Source organism: Melitaea cinxia, chromosome 6 (assembly GCF_905220565.1).
Source record: "Melitaea cinxia chromosome 6, ilMelCinx1.1, whole genome shotgun sequence".
NCBI classification, from domain to species: Eukaryota; Metazoa; Arthropoda; class Insecta; order Lepidoptera; family Nymphalidae; genus Melitaea; species Melitaea cinxia.
The window spans coordinates 10,928,858-10,948,219 of record NC_059399.1 but is presented as its reverse complement, the minus strand read 5'-3'; positions in this window follow the sequence as shown (position 1 = coordinate 10,948,219).

Genomic DNA, 19,362 nt, shown 5'->3' with positions numbered 1-19,362 from the left:
ACGTATGTACTTATTTTATCTAAATTCATCATTATTATCATCCGCGCAACGCAGTCGACTGCTACACATAAATTATAAAATAAAAGACAATAATTTAATTGTTTAGGAATAATTACGGGATTACCCCACTGAAATCGTCCGTCATTACCCAACAGAGACAGTAACACAAAACTATATCTTTTTTTTAGGTTAGAATCGCGTGATACGCATGGCAAGTCCTTAAAAGTATTTTTGAATTGGACGTTATTTCATAAAAAAGATACCGAATTTTTACGTCACACCTAAAATATTTTACATCTAGTCAATTTTAATCGAAAATTATATGAAATTGTCGAAAAAACAAAAAGGTAACGATTGCGTTGTAGCTTTGCCACTTTTTGTTCGGCACTACGTTCGGGATAGACTCACAATTTCATCACTCGGAATATCTTCTACACTTTTCTAACACAGCCAAACGAACGTTTCCGCGATTACCCCGCGTCCGTGATTACCCCACTCTCCCTACTTAAGAAAAATATAGCGAATATTTATATACATTCATTCATTATTAAAGACAAAATGAAAATCTTTAAAAAACCTAAAATATTAAATACGTAAAATTTCTGATTTCTACTGCATCCTTTTTTGAAAAATAAATAATGCTTTGTGAACTGCCGGATTTAAAAGCACGGGTAGGCCAGGGTCTAGTATAGCAGATTTTATGCTGAACTGTTAATGTACTCGAAGATTAGACAAATAAAAAATGTAAATAAAATATGACTATTTCGAAATAGACATGACCCTATTTTAAATTTAAATGTACCTATGCTTAACTATAAATTACATACTGACAAGTTTCCTCTTGATCAATTCTGATAATATTTTATTCAAACGAAATCGTTTTTGTTTGGTGTGGAAAGCATGTGATGTTTGTATTCAGATAAGTATAAGCTTTACTATAGTATCAAATATACGTAATCATGCAATTTATTTGAATTTCCTTAACACTTTTCAAATGAAACTTTACTCTTGAATTTTAGTGAAATATAAGTATTTTCAGGTCATCGATATTTATTATCAATCGTATCTCAATTGTATTTTAAAGAACATTATATAAATTTAAAACAATATGTAAAACAATATATAACATTTACTAACTCCGTTTCAGTTAAACTTGACTGAGATATAGATCTGCTTTTGTATTCAGCTATGCCAAAAAGTTTAAATACATATATAACAATTTTATCGTTTTTCTCTAAGGACCATCTAATTCAATTTAAAATTTCTGACAAATAAAATTAGGGTAACGTTTCTCTTAGTTTAGATGCTATTATTTTGTTTTTATTTAATAATTTCTGTTAATATAGGTCACAAGTTGTTATTTACATACAAAATTCACAGAGGTGATGCGCTCAATTGGGTTTAAATAGTTGTTGGAAACAACTTTTAAGAAAACGTAAATGAAACATATACACGCTTACACGCACACACACAAGCTTACACACACGCACACACACACACACACACACACACACACAAGCTTACACACACACACGCTTACACATACAACACACACGTTTTTTACACGCTTTTATTATTTTATTATTAGCTATACCTGTATGTTTGTGTTTGTAACCTTCTTCTTTGGACTTCATTTTGACGCACTTCGAATGTTCAGATTTCATTTAAACTTAGCTGGCTTTTTGAGAACCGATAGCAATACTCTAATTTTACAAGATTTTTTACTTTTTAGTTTGGTTTATTTATAAAAGCTGTTTTTTTTTTTGTTTTCTAACTATTATTTATTTTTACTAGTTCTATATACTCTTGTAATGTTATCTTCTATATTTATCATTACTATGGTAGTTATGCTAAAACAAACTGTCTGAAAAATATAAAACGTTCTCTGCCATTATCTGTACTATGTGCCAGGATGCACAGGTGCGACAGTTATTTAGCACACTCAAATGCCAAAATAAACAATGTTTGAGTTTCTCTTAGCATGAAATTTCACATAAACTGGCCCGACAGCTCCGCTTAAATAATTACCAATCGTCTTTAGAATGATATATTGATGACGTGATATATTACCCAGCATTTAAACTGTCAGGTTAAGCCACATGGATACTTCGTTTATTTTGCTCAAATTACAGTATGATAAAACATATAATTTAATATAGACATTTCTACTAGTTTAACGTATGTAGGTAAATAATTTTGGTAAATTTATATTAGTTATTTTTACTTTTTATTTTCTTTTTTTTTTATTCATTGGAAATGTTACAACAACATCGGTACAATCGTTATAATATAGAAGCTAAATGTTTTAACGTCTTATTATTCAATATTGTGGTTTAAAGTATTTGTAATGTACTTAATACTTACTAATGTAATGTACTAATACTTGTGTTATTGTCTAAGCATAAAAGTGCTTTCAAACCCATGTCGATAGTTTCACTGTGGCTTAACGTTGAATTGAAAAAGCCAATTTATTAGAGCTAGGCGCTTCAGTGTTGTTTAATAATAGCAAGCGTTCCACACTTGTGATGACAACATCATCTACAGTTATTCTTTTATAAAGAGTACCACGACTAATTTGTTTATTTTAATCATCATTAGTACGTGAAGGGTTCACAACAAAATTAAAAACCCAATGTTTACAGATAATATATTTTACATAAATTTGAAACATCATCGTGTGATTTTCGTTAGGGCCTATACATAAACGTTCCTGACGTAAGTATGTTAAGTCGATCTATTAGTAGTAGACAATACAGACGAAAAAATTTTTTTTATTGCAGTAACGAAATATAATTAAAAATATGTTTATTTTTTTTGTTTAACCAATAATAATATTGTAGAAATTAAATTATTTTCAGGCAGTTGAAGTTCGTTGTTCACAGCTTGTTTACTTTAAAATGTAAAAAGAGTTGCTAAAACGAATTTCTCGTATATAAAAACTCTTTAGGTGAGTCTTAAGTTGGCCAGGCTTATGTTATTTAAAAGGGTTAACTCATGTACATACTTTATGTCATATTTAAAATACATACGCATTCGGCCTGTAACATCCCACTGCTGGGCATAGGCCTCTTTCTCCACGCAGGAGAAGGATTAGAGCCTAATCCACCACGCGGGTTAGCTATGAGTAACGATCGCTATTAGGTATTTATGATAACAACCGAGAAAGACGGCTTAACGTACCTCCGAGGCAGGGTGGGAGACCCACAAGGACAGACCGGAAAGAAATATTTGTACAAATCAAATTTTAAAAAAATATTATTAAATTATTCATGTTAAAATATTTACGTATATATAAAATTACGTCCGCATTACGGTCGGTCATAATATTAAACTTTTAAACTCTATAAAAAAATTAAAATATATATTTACGGCCACCTGGTGTAAATTTCTCAAAAATTTAATTATCTTACTTTGAAACAACCGAAATAAATCGGTGGATTGATTTTATAATTTACCGGGAAAAAAATCGGGAGTCTAAATAAAACATGCTATTGTTTTATTTTATCCGGTCAAACCAACAATCAAGTTTAACTTAAAGCTTTTTTTTTAATTACAATTACAATTCATTAATTAATAGTAACTATTATTTTAAATTACTCATTGTAGCATCATATGTATTTATATTATAGTTTGAAAATTCTGATATCCTGAAATAGTTTAGTATCCGTAGCCGTGACTAAAACCGACAAAATATTACGAGTATTTACATATCCGTGGCCATATTCGCATCGGATATTTATTATTTGTAATAACTTTAGTCTGTCGTACCGTTCATTGTAAAATAAGAAATTTTCTTGAGTTGTATATATGAAGTCACAAATTGATGTCATAAAATTAGACCAACAATACGTCTGTCAAAAAAGCTGTCGTTACTCTTTAAGTTTTACCACGGCAACAAGCGAACAATGCTACACCCACATCACAATCCATTTATGACATTTGAAAAGGTAAAAAGCATTTTTTTATTAAAAAAATGGCTTAAAATTCATGAAAAATGGAATATGTAAAAAAATAATTGTATTACAATTGTATTTTTTATATATACACATTACATAGTATAAAACCAAGTCGCTTCCCGCTGTCTGTATGCTTAAATCTTTAAATCTACGCAACGGATTTTGATGCGGCTTTCTTTAGTAAATAGAGAGATTTTAGAGGAAGGTTATAATTATGTATAATACACGCATAACATAGTAGAGGAACACTGGTAGTTTTTGCAACCGTGCGAAGCTGGGGCAGGTCGCTGTAATGTATATAAAGTGTTAAATAGAAATTACGACTTAGAAGGTCTTTTTTGTTTACTTTTTTTGGTTTTGTTGTAATAATATGTGTAAGCATAACAATTTTAACGCTTAAAGAATTTTCTTTGCTTAGTAACCGCTTACCACCATGTGGGCTGGATGCTTGTTTGCCGACCTAGAAGTATAAAAAAAATAGGTCGATCTCCAAAATTTTCAAAATATCTACATTGTACAGAGTTGTATTTATTATAGTTTTATCATAAGCATATTTTCGGTAAGATTTGTTTCTGTAATGGCATTATTGTTAATAACAACAACATTAACACAACACTAACAACTTTTCTACCATACTGCCGATTTTTTTAGTTAATAATAATTAGAGCGGAGTAGCTGACGCCTGATTTAATTATGTAATACGAGAATTATATAAGTTGACAAAACGAAAATCTTCTCAATAAATCAAACCGTAATAATTCATGTCTATTATGTTAAATATTATTTTCCTCCGCAGACATTACAAATTTGTAACTTTCATTCAGAATGTATCATATATCGGAAACATTAGTTAATTACGAATTAATAAACGCTTCACACTCAACGGATCCCCCAGTAGGATTTTCTCCTGTGTTGGGGGTCCGGAAACACACACAATATATAAACACAACGCCCAGGCCACGACTAACATCTACATGGTCGATACAAATGTCTTTCGTGAGCGGGATCGAACCCGCGACCGCCAGCGCAACAGCCAGTGCTATTACCGCTGCGCCAACGTGTCGTCAATCGGTCACATCAGTCGGAAACATTAGTGTAATAATTAAATGAAGACAAAGTTACACGAAAAAGTTTCTCTGACTGATATAATCATGTTGATCGTTAGCGTATATCATTTTGTTTCAACTTATTAGTAGGATTAATTATAATGATTCATTACTTTGTAATCATAGTTAAAGTAAATTTATATATGGGTATAGGTGTAAGCATTTATTTATTTTTAGCACGGTATCTAACAAAATAAAATAAAAAAATTAACAAAATACATATTTCTAGATTTGTGTTTCAATGGCAACCGAGCACAACATCTAAATTAAATAATAATTAAATCTAATCAGTACGTTAGTAAAAAGTTGTGTAGTTAAAAAATAACAATTTAGACGCGTTAGGAGATTTTTTTTTCCATAGCTTGAACTCACCACGAATGTATGTTTTTTAATACCAAAGATAATATTTGAGAAATAAAACAGCACATAGTTGAGCATAATAATACATATATACAAATATAATATACATATATTTAACGTCTAATTACTACAATTTTAAAATTTATGCGGATTTAATGACATAATTTATCAAATTGCTTGTAAATTATATTCGTATCTTTTATGATATTATGCTTCAAAGTGGAGTAATTTGATTGCGCTTGAAATATTTACGTCATGACTCGAGAGATAAGCTATGCAAGCAAAAATATCTACTTATCTAAACCTAGTGTTAAAAATAAACTTTCATTGGGTTGATTATGTTTTATTATTGTATTATTATCATACTGTTACATGTATACTATGAATATGTTTTGTTATTTAAAGTATCAGTTTAATGATATCAGCACCATACACAGTATTTAATTGCCATTTAGTAATTTAGGCAAACTTTGTCGAGTCTTTACTTGGAAGATTCTCCAATCTTTGAATACAAACATCCCCGAGCAATGCGTCTTGCCTCTTTTACATACGGTGCCGAGACGTGGACACTGACAAAGGGATTAGACCACAAGTTTGAAGTCACTCAACGTGCAATGTAATGGTATCCCGTTCTGAGGGTCTCTCTCAAAGTTAGGATCAGAAATAAAACCCGGATATTTGGCGCAAACTTGGGGAGGTCTATGTTCAGGAATGGACTGCGATTGGCTGAAGTTGTAGTAGTAACGTTAAGCTCCAACCATTCTCTGGAGTTGTGGAATTAGCGTAGCCGTGTAACAATTACACATTCAAACTAATAGATAGTTCCTGTTTGATCGGTTTCTGATAAGGTTATCTGACTTACAACGGTGTCTAACAGATAGAAATTTATGACATATTTAGCTTTTTTACCATCAAACTCTACTTCACCTATCAAATACTTCTATTCGTAATTACTAAATTTAGATTTTGTAGCTTATGGTAGCGATGAAACAGGCCCTAGGAGCCTGTTTTACCTCCTAGTAAATCTTATCAGCAACTGGTCAAACTGACTCAAAGTGGCCCAACGCCAATGAAGTTTCGGTGATGCCGCTTTCTGTTATGTCTACATAAAACCGCTGAAATGAACTTGTATAAATATACATATATTTGTCGATGTATGATTTAAAATCAAGCTACGAAATACTAACTAAAATAAATAAACCTTTGTAAACATTTAATTAAAGTTTGGTAGATTTATGTAAAGCTACTCTTGTTTGAAGCACACGAAACAAGGTCATATCATCTCAAGGTTATATCATCATATCTTAATATACAGATATATTGAAATTTCTTGACTTTGCTAACCAACCCTATAGAAAAAAAAAAACAATATATGAAAATAGCATTAATGGTTAAAGATTTTAAGGTATGAGTTTTCCTAGTAACCTTTTAATTTTATCTTATAAGCTGTACCCGCGAGAAGTTGTTTTTCAGTACGCAGAGTTATAAAATAAATAAATTTCTAAAATAAAAGTAGCCTAAGCTAGTCCTTATCACATCAGCTATCTACCAGCGTTTCAGAGATTAGCCGGAACAATCAGAAAGACAGACAAACGCAAATTGTAAAAAATATTATTTTGGTATATGTACCGTGTATACATATTATATTATATATTGCATATATATATATATATATATATATATATATATATATGCATTTAGTAAGAAGCGTTTATTTTAATATTACAGACAGACACTCCAATTTATTTATTTGTATAGATATAGATGTAAAGAGTGTATACTTTTGTTTACAATCGAGTTTATTGCTCTTGACTAGCGTTCAATCTGTCCTTTGGCGAAGTCTTCTCTAATTCGTTTTGTATTTTTAGCGTCTATTTGGAAATCTTACGATCGTCAGCTACGTCTGTATACGTGACATAATATAGATTTTGTTTAGTAGCAAAATATTCCCAAGCATATTTCAAAATAAGTTTTTATTAAAAATAAAATTATTATTGTGTGTGATAGATTTGTGTTATTTTAAATTTAAATTCATTAAACGTCTCTTTTAAGCTCAAATCTAGATACAATTTACTTTCTAGTCAATAAACTTCCACAATAGTAACCTTTGTATTCTTATAGATGTATGTGGATCCTTGAAGATCCTTTGGAGATTATTATCTAGGTGCAAACAAAAAAAGCTCATTCGTTTTATCGTGTTAGTGTAGATAAAATATGAAGACATCTATTTATCTATAACGTATTTATGGTTTCATCAGTTCATGTTACCTAAATTAAATTTCGTTACTATAACACACAGATGTTAATTATAATATATACTAGCTGCCCGGACAGACTTCGTTCTGTCAAAAGTTAATAGTAAAAATATATATTTTTTAATTTTTTTTAGCATTATAACCTTCCGTGGGCCTTAAGGAATATACCACAAAATTAATTAGCCGAATTGGTCCGAATTTATATATATATATATATGTATATATATATATATATATATATATATATATATATATATATATATATATATATATATATATATATATATATATATATTATTAATTCTTATTTTTATATATATGTAACATATACATATATTAGTTATAAATTTACTTATTTGCTAATGTTTAATTTTTGCAATACGAGTGAGTGAGTATACACCTAATGTAACAACCTGTTGCAACATCAACGTTGTCGTTATATTTTGTTTGATAAGTTCTACTCGTACATCTAGGTACATCTTATGAGAGTAGGTAAGCATAGGTCATATAAATAAGTCGTCATACATAAGTAGTATCTATACATTCATAAAACATATACAGAATTATAACTAGCAAAAACAATTCCTTCAAAATAATCTATATAAATAAAAATGAATGGTGCTAAGCGCATAACTCGAGAATGGCTCGACTGATTCCGCTAATTTATTTTCTTGTATGTTCCTTAAGATCCACGGAAGGTTTTAATACTTTAAAAAAATAATTTCAAAAAATAATGTTTACTATTAATTTTTGATAGAACGAAGTCTGTCCGGGCAGCTAGTAATTTATAATATGGGTTGACTGGAAGAAATCTATTTCAGAGATAAGTTCACTTTTGCCATAAACCTTACTATTATTTTATGTTTCTATATGTATTTTTGAGTGTAATAAAGTATATAATATAAAACACACATACATACGTAATATTACAAAATATTCAAAGTGAATATACCTTTTTACAAAAACTATTATTCTGAATTAATGGATACATATATTATCAATTTTATTAGCACTCAAATGAAAACCAATTTTACACATCAACATATATTTCTTTAATATTTATTGCTAATTCTTAATTAGATGAAATGTTTGTTTATGTAACTCTAAAAATTAGTATTGGAACAGATGCCCAGTTGTGAGCACTCGGATATAAATAGTGATCGATTTGGCGTACGAATTGACGATACGATAAAATGCTACGATCTATTGCTTGACTTTAGATATTCGTAGCATCAAAGACTTACCCACCTTATGCCATTTGTCCTAGAAATATTTCATGTTTAAATCCAATGCCGTGAATTTCTGGCGATAGATATCTTACATTGACTATAATTAACAAATAATAGTAATAATTTATTGACACATTCATTGTAATTACGATTAGCTTTTAATAAATACAAATTACATGACACGTTTGAATTAAATTAAATGACAAGGTTAATGTGTAAAAAATTAATATTATGGTTAAAAAGTTTTCATTTGAAAATGTAAATTTTATAGTTTACATTATAAATATTTATTATGATATTAACTTTTCAAATACATATTTTAAAAACTTCTTACTTTAATCTATTTCTTTAATTTATCTAAATATAAAATACACTATATTATAAATAACTTAACAAAGTAACTAAGTTAAAATATTTTCTTCGTTAGTCGCACTTTTTGACAAAACCAATTGATCTCGCAGTAGAAACAAGTATACAGTTAAAACTCGTTCACGGCCAAAACAACAAGTCAAAGGCACGCTCAATAGTGATATAACAGCAAAACAGCCTGTAGGAAAGGCCACACAGCATCTCTATCTCTTGCGTCTACGTAATTCCGCTCATGGAAACGAACGGTTTGCGGGGTGAAAACCCTTTAGCAACCACATTATACCATAAGAGACTCGATACGAACAAGGTAAATGGGAATTAAGACACTGGGTTCAAGGGCTAGAATCGTCGGTGTTGTGCGACGTGAAGCGGTATGTTCGTCCTGCTCGCTCAGGCCCAGGCTGCGGCGCAGCGTCGCTTCACGGCTCCAGTCGCGGTCTGCCGGCCGTCGCGACGCTCGGGGTCGCTCCGCCGCGCCGCCTGCCGGACTGCTTTTCGCGTATCATGTGGGAAACGTGAAATGCACTGCTGTGCTTGCCTGCGACGCTGAGCGTTCGACTTTTACCCAATACACCGGCTCTACCACGTTCGTAGGACTCCGTGTCCGGTCACGCTCTCCCGATTCTTTCTGTCGCGTTTCGCTTCAACTTTATTGTGCAGTGTGCCGCTGGGACATTGTTTTATATTTTAAGAGCTCATTAATTTTATATTTTCAAAGTATATAAATTTTGTGACAATAACACCACACACATTGCCTGTTTGTGAATAACCGTTTACCGTAACGTAACCGTGCTATCGGTTCACTAATGGGTTAAGTTTGTTTAGGTTTATAGAGGTATTATGAATTATTTCACACAACGCGATCAACGTTACGATATATAAGATAACAATATAATCTGATAATGATGTGGTAAAAACACTTATTAGCACTTTACTCTGCGTGAGGTTTAGATGAGGCGAATGAAAAATACGGAATCTAGTATTACAATATGTATTAAAAAGGTCAAGGTTTACTTTACCACGTTTTACGGTTTTTACTCAAAAGGTAATTCGTTTAATAGTTGCAAAATTGTTAATCTTTAATACGTAACCATCGAAACAAAAAAATATCGTAAACGTGTGATATATCTTCTTCTTCTTCTTCTTCAGGTTAAAATGGCTTTCAATAGTGCCAAATGAGCACAAATGATTTCGCCAATGTCACGTAGAAGTATATATTCCTATGACTTTACGTTGTATATCGACAACTTGTTGAATGTTTGCAAACATCATACGTTATATAAAATTAGTAAATCATAAATAAGTTACATAAACAAATCGCTTGATCTCCAATCTAATATACTACAGAATTCGCGCCTAAAATATTTAATATTATATAAGGCTCATGCTATCAAGAATTATATATATTAAAAAAAAAAAAACTATATTTGAAAAACAGAACAGCTTACAATTTGCAGTGATTAGTTATTTGTTACTGACGTATACTTATTAACAGTCTTACTTTAGATGATTATTGCTAAATCAACAAGTATTGTTTGTGCGTGAGCAATGTTTATATCGATGAATGAGTTGTTTTAGTTAACAACATAATAATTACGGATATTAACTAACAATGTTTGAGAAATTTTCAATTCAAATGGTATACAAATCGTTTTATTCATATTTTTATATTTCATATCTGTGATTGTTATCGACCGTAGTTTTGTTATTGTCAATTTTAAGCGGTTTAGTTTATTCTTTTGTAAATGTCATGACTACAAATGTCACAAACGAGTATCGTAATGACAAAAAAATCAATTCTATGTAGCGAGCGGTAAAACATGATAGAGATTTATTTAAAAGCCAAAACGGATAATTCCGGTTAGTAGTAGTTTTGATAGTGTTCTGACGTCATAGTTCGTATTGAGAACACGTCTATATCATTAGGTAGTTAGCGATGATGATCACAAAAACGACTGGCAATTGAAACACCGACCGCTCAATGAGGAGTAATTGATTGTATGTCTCGATCATAGCTTCACCATACATGGTTCTCGCAATATTAATAAAATGGCATTATTGAATATTTCTATCACCCATTGTGTGTGACGTGTTCAAGGTCGACTTTGGTTATAGAATATCGCTTGTGTAAAAGTAAGCTTAAAATTAAGATGATTCGAATTTAATAGGAATATGACATTAAATTGATTTATTGAGTGTGTAAAACTTTAAAATAAAATCAAATGAATACTTAGCTGTAACATAACGTTCTTGATATAAAAATAGTTTACTTCTACAATATTTGAAAGCCAATCAAAAATATCTGGTTTCAAATAATAAAAAATGTTTTAAACAAATTTATAATTACAGATTAAACCAAAAATAGTACAGAAAAAATATTTACATTTCGACAAATGCAAATATAAACGAGTACTATATATGATACAATTAAATGTCATTGAATTTTATTATTAACAATTTGAATAATTTTTACATTATCTTTGGCTCAATTGTTGATGTTCGATACGTGCAGAGTAATTTACGAATTGGAAGTATTGTAACATCAGCTTGATAGTGCAATTTAGTGTGCATATAGTCTGTATTATTTAAAAAGATACCATTTTCACATTTTTCGATAACGAATGACGTGCCCCTTCCAATTTATTGAAGCGATACTAGTATCATTATTGCGCATTTTTATTTAACGATGCGTTACTGATACCGTAGACGAAAAAACTGAAGCTGTCAACTTAAAAACAAATCAGGCGTGAACCGTATACGCAAAGTACCTCAAACTCAAAAGAGAATATAGACTCCTATCTTAATTTGATACATTTGAGAAGTTGTTTGTCTTCATGATTATATATCTGAAAGAATTTTGAAGTAGAATGAAATAAGATAAATATATAATAGATCTAAGTACCTACACACACAATCCTTAAAAATACATTATAAATAAAATTTTACACGAAAACATACGAAAAATTTAGCTTGGATTTCTCTGTCTTTAATTACAATGACAAGAGTTAGGAAAATGTTCGAATTGTCTCAACCGTGTAAGATCAGCTGGTGGTTATTTCACGCATCCTTAATTTTATCTTTATTCTATCTTGAGCATTTGTGATAATGATATCGCTTCATTGGTAAATTATTGCCACCGATATCCTGATATCGAGACACATAGTAAGAAAATACTATAAAAATAATATAAAGACGTCTAATCATCATTAAATATCAAGGTCATGAAAAAAATTAACGATCTGTCTCGCTAGTTTTAATTTCGAACGAAAGACCCTTAAATCTAACCACGGATAAAGAAAAATAACCCTTAATAAAGAAAATCCTTTTTGAAAAAGCTTAGAAGCTTCATTATTGTCACAAATTTGAATCGATAAATAAGTAATTGTGCCAAAGCCTTGTAATTTGTTAAAATACATTGCTAAAAATTTGTTATTTTTTAGCCTTACCTTCTGCAACAAAGATGCTAATTATTTATCTATTGGATACTTTTTGCGCCTTAGTGATAATTTATAATCGAACACAATTTCAAGCCATACTCTATCAAAAATGTACAGGTTTTAACTGAGGATGCAGATTTTAACTAATATAAAACACAGCAGGAAATATCCTGCTGAAAATCTGGAGCAGCCGGACTGGGGAAGTACTTCGACCTTATATAAGATCGGCTTCTGGGGGAGTTTCTGGGGGATTTGGGGTAGGATTGGCAACGCGCTAGCGATGCTTCTGGTGTTGCAGGCGATTATTTATAAGCTACGGTAATCGCTTACCATCAGGTGAGCCGTACGCTTGTTTGCCGATCTAGTTGTAGTAAAAAAAGTGATATTTGTTGATATACGGAAAATACATATTAGTTATTTTTGAAAAAGTCCAATATAATTCTTAATATATTTATAAGCGAATGCAAAATTTTATATCTTTCTCGTTTATACTATTACTATAGTTGGAATACGTGAAATGCTTAAAAGTATTAATCCTGCTTATATAAATTAGTTGTTCGTTTAAAAAATATTTTGTAAATGAAAATAAACCACATTCAAAATGAAACAAGCAACATAATTTTTACTTTACCGGAAAATATTGTCTGACAGACTTTAACACATGTTGAGATGTAACAAATTAAAATTAGCAACTTTCACGGTATTGCGACCACAGATAGATATACATTTAAATATTGTTTAGTAAATATTTTATTTCTTAGTAAACTTTATCATGAGCATCGTTTTAACAAGGAAGTGACCTTCTAAAACATATTTACATGTCATATTGCTGTTAACATTAATAAAAATTATTTATATCACAGCTCCTATATGTCTATTTCTATTTCGATGTCACTGGAGGGCAAGTGCCTATTCTTGACATTAATAATTCTGTGTGGAATAACTATGAGTCTAATTGGAAGATGGCCAACAAATACTTGTAGATCATCTTTTCGTCACAATCATAATGCACTTTGATCTACACAATTATATGGAAAATTAACGATGATATTTAGAAAGATACTCATATTATTTTTTTCATACAATTAAACTGTCTGTTCGAGTAAACTTTATTGTGAATAGATTTTCATGTTTAATTATACTAACGATCATTCTAATTAAATGGTGAAGCGTTAAACATTTTATCACTCCTGTTTTGTATAAAAATATAATGAGCTATTTTTTTATTTTCTAGAAATACATTTACTAATATTAGGTGTTCGAGAAAAATATTTTTAGTAGCCTTTTTGTTTTGTAACGTTGGCAGTACTAACATCAGGCGCCATCTTCAGCCGAGTATCTAAATGTTGGAATGGAATGCCTTACACGGCTACTTAAGAATAGGGGCTTATTAAGACTTCTGATGATAACAATAACTGGTAGAGTGTGATAAGAGCAAAACAGTTTTAAACTTTTACTGCCTAAACGAGGATCAGTTTACCCCTTAAGAAACGATACAAGGCGTGTGGTATGAAAAAAATATTGGCAGCTAAATCATGTGAAGCAACTGACACTGAGGCTTAGTGACCCTGAAGGGGACATTTTAGTGCGCTTTTAGCTGTAGACTTTTAATGTAAGATAAAGGTATTATGACATATTTACTGTGTGCACCGATTGCTGTATGTAGCGATACGAATTCGAGCGTAAAATGTTTTGATTACAGAATTTAATTATTCCATTAATTATTATTTATTTTATTTAAGAAAACATTTTAAGTTTTAAATATCACAATAGAGTAACTGATATGTATATCCGAAAGATTGGTATAAAATAATTAGTTACAAGTGTTAAATAGAAATAAACGTAACAAATTTCAATGTGATTTCGGTTAAACATAATAAAGTTTCGTTTAGCGAGACGTAACAACTTTGATTCAATTAGAACTCGTAGCGTCCGTATTTCAATTATAAAAACGTCATCATTCTTCATTTCCTAGAGCGAAAATAGTATATGAGTATTTAAATATTTTTATATTGAACCGATAGCATTGGTTTCATAAATTAAATTTTATTTTAACCGTTAAATGATGATTTATAAGAAATACATTTTTTACAGATGTATCAAGTAAAAAATTACAAGTATGGGTTAAATTGACATAAAAAATAGACCGGTTTTATGACTGTGTCTTTAATTTATGTATTTAAGTGATAACTTTAATATAAATTTACATTTGACGTTTATTATTACCTTTCAAACATTTCCAACAACCTAACTCGCATATCAGTAAAATTATCTTCGCTAACTTTCAAGACTGATAAAGATTTTTTGAGAATTTACGCTTTACCACGTGCCAAAACTAGAACTTACCTTACGCGATTTCCGATCAGATCGGACATGTTGGTGAAATGAAATACGAATGGTGATTTTAAAAGTGTGTGCTGGTGTTTGCGTGAGTGAGTGTAGTGCGGTGGGCGGCGCGTGCGCCTTGGCTCGTCGGGCGCGCACGGCACCAAGGTGGTCGGAGGGGGGGTGTTCCGTTGCTGCGTGCCCTGGTGCGGGGCGCGCGCGGCGGCGCCCGACGACGCCGACTATGCCCTGAGAGAGGGCAGCCCGCAGCTGTCTCACCAAGAATTCGGTACGTATTTTTTTATTTTATGTATGTCTATAAATATTTATTTAACAAAATAAAGTATTGTATAGTATTGTAAAGTAAGCATCAAATCATTAATTTTAAAGGTTTGAATATCCACTGTTACATCATGGTCTCCATATCATTACGTTCATACGTCATTTTATTACGTTCAAAATATGTTAAGGTTATTATATATTTTTCTAATATAAATAGGATGATGTATTTATATTGTCTGTACTTTGCTAAATAGGTCATGCTAAAGCACAATTACGTCAAACACGACAGTTTCCGACAATGTCAAAGCAATAGTGACTATGTTTGAGTAAGCATATTTTGTCATTGATTATCTTCTGATTGGCAGTACGTTACTGATTCCGAACACGACAAAGAGGAACTGTCAAGTCAGAATTGACAACAATACAAGCTTAAACCGTAACCGTGGTTCCTTGAATGTAAGACATAGAAACTTTGTTTTTTCATGTAGCTATTAGTATATCGCAAATCTGCGTCAGATATTTCGATGATAGCAAGAAAGGCACTACAATATCTTAACATAGTAGCTTTTACCCGCAGCTTCGCTTGCATTGATTTTTTTTAATAAAAAGTATCCTATGTTACTTCTTATACCTCTAAGAATATGTGTACAAAGTTTCATGATGATCGATTTTCGCGTGAAAGCGTAACAAACAAAGTTACATTTACAATTATAATATTAGTAGGGATCGATAAATAATTTGGAACCTGTAAATCCCTACGCGTTATATTTTAAGTATTAATTCTTCTTACTAATCTCAATTATTATGATTAAATATCGGTGGTTGCTTCATTTTAAATTTTATTGAACAATAAATAGCATTAAATAATGTAAAATGACTATTAACGACAAGTTTACTTGAATTCTTGAGTTAAATTGAAACCGATTTTTTTTATTCGAAAGGTGGTGCGTGTCATGTGTTCCAATTTGAATTTAATTGAGATCTGACAAGTACATTTCGAGTTATATCTAATAATGCGTATTTTTTCGTCAACCTACGTTGTATTATACCTTGTAGCTTTTTACTGTTTGTACCGATTTTGATGGTTCTTATTTTAATTGAAAGCTGATGCTTGTATTGTGGTCTCATTTAAATTTGATCAAGACCTAATTAGTGCTTTTTGAATAATCTTTAATAGCGCGTATTCACTTGACTATTTATTTGTTTACTCACATTAATTATACATATATACATTTACATTATTTACATTACATATATGTTATAATAGGTATATACTATTTTGTTCGATAACATGCCGCCGTCTCGTAGGTAGTTATAGGAATCCGTTGGTGTAGAAATTTTCGGACCTGTCGTGATGAAAGACCACACCTTTTCTTTTGATCAATTCTGGCCGCTTATTCTCAATTTCTTGCTTGCCAATTTCGAATCAATCGCTTGCCCAACGGTAAAAGCTCATAATGAATGATGTCATTCAAATATCAACACCACATGCGTGTCGACCCGGGTTTCGCGAGTCTGTACAGCTTGACTGACATTTGACTTATAATGACTTTAAAAATATACATACATTCTTATCGTTCCACTTCATCCACTTTTTGTCACCGGTGATCATTAAGTTCACGTGGCACCCGTATATCGAGCTTTTTTGTATAGCCACCTTTTTTAAAATGGGTAAAAACTGTAAACTCAACTGTTGATCTAGCTCCATTTTTTTTCAAAAATGTCGTCGCGTTTATTATTATTATTCGTAATTGGGTGACCAGAGCTAAATGCATCTTTGATATCAAAATTTTCCGACTAGAAACTTAAACCAATTTTGTGCTGCTCTTATAGACACTGCATTAGGTTTGCAAACGTTACTAATATTTCTCGCGGCTTTTGCGTTTTTCAATTTAATTCGCGTTTTTCCATTTAATTAGTTTTTTTTAAAGTAAAACTTTAAAACATACTGAATTCTTCGATGGATTCACCATTTTGGCGAACAGAAAAACAAATGAAAAGTGGCAGCAAATTGTTTTTTACTTTTAATTTCATTTTTAAATGTCACCTTTTCCAGCCAAAAAGATTTTATTGTAACTTTTTATCATAAAATATGCAAATACTTTTTCCTCGACCCATGACACATTTAATAAGCAACGCTTAAATGTTTAGAAATAAGAAATTAAAGTGGAAATAAAAATTGCAAGATTTAATTCACATTATGTCCTCAATATTAAGCCGAGTATAAATTATGTTTGCTCATGGTAGATTTTTTGTTCTATTGAAGAACACAAAATTCGACATTAATCAACTTTAATGCAAGTATTAATTAAAGTGAATCGTACGATCCATAATGGTCTGGAATTCGAATAAAAATTAAGAGCAAACTTAAATTCTTATTTAGACGTCATTGATTTATTCAATTCAATTGGTATTTTTTATGTTTGTGTAGTAACTGTATTCACGTTGTGCGATAAAAAAGGTTTATGTAATATGAATTAAGAGTAATTGCTATACTTTTAATATACTCTAATCTCATGGACATGGAAAATACTTCACAGAATCATTAATTTGTTCAAATACAAATCAACTAAGTAAATTAATGTATGCAGTAGCACATTGATGGGCGGTTGTAGGGAGTATAATGGAACGATAAATCTTGAGCCTTTGTCTAGAGAAGCGTAAAGCTATTGGTCCCGTCCCTATTTGATGGATGATTTCCTTTAAGATTGTAGTAGCAGTAGGTAGTAGGTAAAGAGCGTGTTGCTTAGATAGCCGCTAGTGTTCTATCATTGTCCAAAGATTGAAGTGGGTACTGTAAGCTGAAAAGTGAAGTCTACGATGCGATGATATGTCTTGTTAGCCAAGTACTTTTTTACGTTGAGGAGTTTGTAAGTTTTGATTGACACTTTAAAATACAATATGAAATATTCAGCACTACTTACTGTTTTTATAATAGAATAAACAAGTTTTTATAGAGCTTAAGACACTGAAAAAAAAAAGACTTTCAAATGTGGGAAATTTCAGTGTAACTTTTGTTTATATATAGTGTTTATAATTGTAACAACTATATAGCTCACTTTGTTTCAAATATAGATGTTTGAATGTAATATGTTTATGAGATCGAAGTATTTTGCAACTATATAGCTACTATACCCCTTAGTGTAAGAAAATAGGCCAAGATTAATATTTGCCATCAAACAATTTAGCAAGTTATTTTTAGAGAAAACGATAGTGTAATTTATGATATCTCTGGAATGTTTATTATATGAATTTGGAATTTGGAATTTTTATTATATGAATTGTATGATTTGAATTTTGATATTCGACTTACGTGTTGTTCCACAATATTTTAAAATACACTAAATAATTTTTTTTGCCATTTAATTGCAAAATAAGTTCTTGTATTTTTATTAAAACTTTGAAATTTATCTTTTTTTAGTAAGTAGAGATTTTTTGTGACAATAATAAAAATGCCATTAATTAATAACGCTCTGACGACCGACAATTCGAATATTGTGAAAACTTTTAAATTTCGAAGCTTAGTGCATTATAATTTAACAATTATTTTTACAAAATTTAATAACATGCTGTTTAAAATGTGTTTATTAAGCTTTCTTTCTTATAAAATACTAGCTTTTACCCGCGGTTTCGCTCGTATTACATTTTTTTTAGTAAAAAGTATTCTATGTAACTTCTAATACCTCCAAGAATATGTGTACAAATTTTTATGATGATCGGTTATGTAGTTTTTGCGTGAAAGCGTAACAAACAAACTCAGATTCACATTTATAATATTAGTAGGGATTTTTATTCGAACTGTGTCAAGGGATAAATATAAGCTGTTCTTAAAAAATATTGTACTTTTAAAACTAACGATGATATTAAATAAAAATGTTTGAAGTTGAGTCTAAGATTCTGTCAACTTAATGGACTAAGAGATCGACCGCATCCCATTTTAATCAGAAAAACATCAACATAACGATGATCGCGCAAAAAGTCATTAAATCGTGTAGTAGATCTAAAAGTAAAGGAATTTCGACGATAATTACTATTAGAAGTTG